This window comes from Prionailurus viverrinus, chromosome B2, assembly GCF_022837055.1.
Source record: "Prionailurus viverrinus isolate Anna chromosome B2, UM_Priviv_1.0, whole genome shotgun sequence".
Classification (NCBI taxonomy): Eukaryota; Metazoa; Chordata; class Mammalia; order Carnivora; family Felidae; genus Prionailurus; species Prionailurus viverrinus.
In genome coordinates this window covers 77190525-77195461 of record NC_062565.1, presented here as the reverse complement: position 1 = coordinate 77195461, position 4937 = coordinate 77190525, and the positions used below count along the sequence as shown (strand labels likewise).

The following is a 4937-nucleotide window of genomic DNA, read 5'->3' as shown; positions in this document are numbered from 1 at the left end:
TACAAGTTAAATGCAAACAGCCAAAATGACACTGGGCTCTTTTTTTCTTTAAAGTTTGTTTGTTTGTTTGTTTATGTAATATCTATACCCAATGTGGGGCTCGAACTCACACCCCTGAGATCAAGTTGTTGCATGTTCTTCCAACTGAGCCAGCCAAGTGCCCCTGAGATTGGACTTCAAATTTAAAAACAAGAAAAAAAGAAAAGGAAACTAAAAGCAATAGAAAGAGGGGCACCTTGGTGACTCAGTTAGTTGAGTGTCCAACTCTTTGTTTCAGCTCAGGTCATGATCCCAGGTCGTGAGATTGAGCCCTGTGTTGGGCGCTAAGCATGGAGCCTTTTTAGGATTCTCTCTCTCTCTCTCTCTCTCTCTCTCTCTCTCTTTCACCCCTTCTCCCCTATTCTCACTCTCTCTCTTCCTAAAAAGATTTTTTTTAAGATTTTTAAAAAGCAGTGGAAGGAATGTCTACCATTTCAAATATATTTAAAACATTAGCATTTGGGGGCGCCTAGGTGGCTCAGTCAGGTAAGTGGCCAAGTTCGACTCAGATCATCATCTCACAGCTTGTAAGTCTGAGCCCCTTGTCGGGCTCTGTGCTGACAGCTCAGATCCTGGAGCCTGCTTCAGATTCTATGTCTTCCTCTCTCTCTGCCCTTCCCCTGCTAACACTCTGTATCTCTCTCAAAAATAAACACGGAAAAAAAAATTTTAAATACATTATCATTTTTTAAATTAATAGATTTTTTTAAAGAGCATTTTTAGGTTTAAGAAAACTGAGCAGAAAATATAGTTTCCATATACTCCTTTCCCCAGGCCTCCTCTACCCCAGTGTCCCCTATTATTAACATTGTGTGTTAGTTGGTATGTTTGTTACAACTGACAAGTGAATATTGATACATTATTATTAACTAAAGTCCACAGTTTACATTAGTGTTCATTCTTTAGGTAGTTCATTCTATGAGTTTTGACAAATGTATAATGACATGTATCCACCATGATAGTATCATAATAGTGTCATTTCACTGCCCTAAAAATTCCCTGTGTTCTACCCATTTATCTATCCTTCCCTCCCTCTCAACTCCTGACAACCATTGACCTTTTTCTATAGCTTTGCATTTTCTGGAATGTCATACAGTTGAAATCATACAGTTTGCAGCCCTTTCAGATTGATTTCTTTCACTTAACAAAATGTATTTAAGATTCCTCTGTGTCTTTTCATGGCTTCATAGCTTATTTCTTTATAGCACAGAATAATATTCCATTATATGAATACCAAAGTATGTTTATCCATTCACCTATTGAAGGGCATCTCAGTTCCTTTCAAGATTGCCAATTATAAATAAAGTTGCTGTAAACACCCAGTACATTTTTGGTTTTGGTGTGGACTTAAGTTTTCAATTCATTTGAGTAAAAACCAAGGAATGCAACTGCTGAATCATATAGCAAGAGTATGTTTAATTTTGTAAGAAACTGCCAAACTGTCTTCCAAAGTGGCTATACCATTTTGCATTCTCACTAGCAATGATTGAAAGTTCCTGTTGCTCTACATCCTTGCCAGCATTTAGTGTCGGTATTTTGGATTTTGGCTCTAATAGGTGTGTGGTAGTATTTCCCTATTTTAATTTGCAACTCCCTAATGATATGTGGTGTTGAGCATCTTTTCATATGTTTAATTGCCATCTGTATAGCTTCTTTGGTGAGGTATTTATTCAGAACTTTTGTTCATCTTTTAATAGAGTTCTTTGCTTTCTTATTGTTGAGTTTTAAATATTCTTTTCACATATGTTTTTAAGATTTTTAATTTTTTTAAAGTAATCTCTACACCTAGTCTGGGGCTCTAACTCACAGCCCTGAGATCAAGAGTCACATGCTCCACTGACTGAGCCAGCCAGGCACTCCAGAGTTCTTTGCATACTTTGGATATTAGTCCTTTAACAAATAACGTGCTTTGCAAAGATATTCTCCCAGTCTGTAGATTTTCTTTTCATTCTTTTAGCAGTGTCTTTGCAAAGCAGGAATTAATTTTATCACATCAACTCTTTAATTATCATAAAGATAAGATGTCATGGATGTTGCAAAATACTTTCTTTTTTTTAAGGCAAAAATTCTTTTTTAAGGAAAAATCCACTTTTTAAGGAAAAAACCTATTTTAAGGAAAAAAAGCTCCACTTTTTTTTCCAAAAAATTTCTTGATTACTAGGAAGATGGAATTGAATGACTCCCAGTCTCTTTTGGTTCTAGGTTTTTATGGTTCTGTGGAAAGAATGATGGTGTATTGTGGATTTTTCCTACGTTAATTCTGGGATCCCCTCTCCATTAGCACAGTAATATATGGCAATTGAAGGAAGTTTAGAAAATGTAGAAAAAAGAAAATATGATTTTTTTCTAAACAGTGTGGCACTAAGTGGGAGAATTTTGGATGGCAAAAAATTCAAACAGGCATGCCTATATGCCTGCATTTCATTAACTGTAGTGAAATTAACCCTTTCACTACTTCATGGATAAAAAGACACTCATGAGGCACATAAATAATTAATTTTTAATTTTTTTAATTAAAAAATTTTTTTAAATATGGGAGCTTCACACATTTGCAGGTCATCCTTGTGCTGGGGCCGTGCTAATCTTCCCTGTATCTTTCCAGTTTAATATATGTGCTGCTGAAGCAAGCACAATGATTAACTCTTTAAAAGCACATATTTGGGGCATCTGGGTGGCTCAGTCAGTTAAGCGCCCAACTTCAGCTCAGGTCATAATTTCACAATTCACGAGTTCGAACCCTGTGTCAGTCTCTGTGCTGACAGCTCAGAGCCTGGAGCCTGCTTTGGATTCTGTGTCTGCCTCTCTTTCCCTGCCCCTCGCCTGCTCATGCTCTGTCTGTCTCTCTTTCTCTCAAAAAGTAAACATTAAAAAAATTAAAAATAAATAAAAATACATATTTATCGTAAAAAGTATAACCAAAGTGTATGAAGTAAAAAGTGATGGTCTCCCTCCACCCCATCCTTATCTCTAATTGTAATTATTCCCTATAGAAACAAAAATCTTTATAGCCATGCTTACCTGGTTATACACATACATACAGACCTGCAAGCTTCATGAGTCAGGGATCACATATGACTATATCTTGACATACATCATTATAAGCCTCGTGCATACAATGGAGCTTAGTACACAGAAGGTGCTCAATTGAATAAATGTCACACTCTACATTATTCTATAGGTGACTTTTTTTTAAGTTTATTTATTTTGAAAGAGAGAGAGAGAGAGTATGCAAGTGGGGAAGGGGCAGAGAGAGGAGAGAGAGAATCCCAAGCAGGCTCACACCATCAGTGCAGAGCCTGATGTGGCGCTCAAACTCACGAACTGGGGAGATCACTAGGAGAGTGGAAGTCAAATGCTTCACTGACTGAGCCACCCAGGCACCCTGACTTTTTTTTTTTTTAATTTAAGAATGTAACCTGAATATCTTTACATGTTTGGACATCCATAGCTATTTCATTATTTTCAGTGGCTCCAGAATAATGCACTATGTGAATGCACTACAATTTATTCTGTCAGTCCCCTATTACTGGATGTTTAGGTTATATATATAATAATACACACACACACACACACACACACACACACACACACACACACTTATGTACAGGATTAAAAACAATAGTGCAATAAGCATTATAGGCAAATTACTTTCTATAAGTTATATCAATTTGTCTTCTCACTAACAGTGAGTGTGTTGAGTTCTCCACATCTACACTAGGGATGATATTCCAATCAGATATTATCAATCTTTGTTGTCTTTGCTGTTTATTTTTTTTGGAAAAGGGGTCCATATAAGGGGAGTAGCAGGCTATTTTGCTATAAAGGGAAGTTGGGATTCAAATGGGGAAGATCCTAAATGGCAGATAGGACATGTGAATATTTTTAAAGCAGTGAGAAGTCAGAGAAAGAGTTGGAGAATTAAAAAAAAAAAAATTTTTTTAATGTTTATTTTTGAGAGAGACAGAGCATGAGTGGGGTGGGGCAGAGACTGAGACACAGAATCTGAAGCAGTTTCCAGGCTGTGAACTGTCAGCACAGAGCCCAATGTGGGGCTCGAACTCACGAACCAACTGTGAGATCATGAACTGAGCCTAAGTCAGACACTCAACTGACTGAGCCACCCAGGTGCCCTGGAGATTTTTTTTTTTATACATTATAAAATGTTTGAGCTAGAAGAGATCTTAAAAAGTATCTGTTTCAATGAACTTCTTTTAATTTTTTAAAATGTTTTATTTATTTTGAGAGAGAGAGAGAGAGAGAGAGAGAGAGAGAGAGAGAGAGAGGAAGCATGCATGAGATGGAGAGGATCAGAGAGACAGGGAGACAGAGAATCCCAAGCAGGCTCTGTGCTGTCAGTTCAGAGCCTGACATGGGGCTGGATCTCACAAACTTATGAGATCATGGTCTGAGCCTAAATCAAGAGTCAGATGCTTAACTGATGCCACCCAGGTGCCCCTCAATGAACTTCTTTAATAGATGGGGAAATAGAAATTCTGAGAAGTAAAATGATTTATTCAACCTCACTCTCCATGAGTAGCAGATCTGATATTGGAATCAAGGTTGTTTGGGTCTCAGCTTTTATTGTTCTTTGGTTTTATTCAGCAAATATTTAGTAAACATTCTGTGCTAAGTACTAGAGAAGATTCAGCAAGTAGGGAGACATACTTATTGAGCACTTTCTTGTGGCAGATCTTTCATATACATTTTAATCTAGCCCCATGTATCTACTATACCAAATTAATCCAGTAGGTTTTTTTTTGTTTTGTTTTGCTTTGTTTTATTGTGTTATTTAGTATTATTAGGGATTTCTATGTTTCAGCAGTAGTAATTCTTGGAGTCAAGCCTGGAATAAGTTCTGTAGATCAGGAAGAAAATTACACTATTGCTTCACTGAAAAA

The 4937-nt window shown here is 36.8% G+C and overlaps 1 pseudogene; it reads right to left on the bottom strand.

The window, feature by feature from the left end:
- Window positions 1-2555: 2555 nt before the first annotated feature.
- Window positions 2556-2670, bottom strand: LOC125166880 (uncharacterized; annotated as a pseudogene).
- Window positions 2671-4937: the final 2267 nt, after the last annotated feature.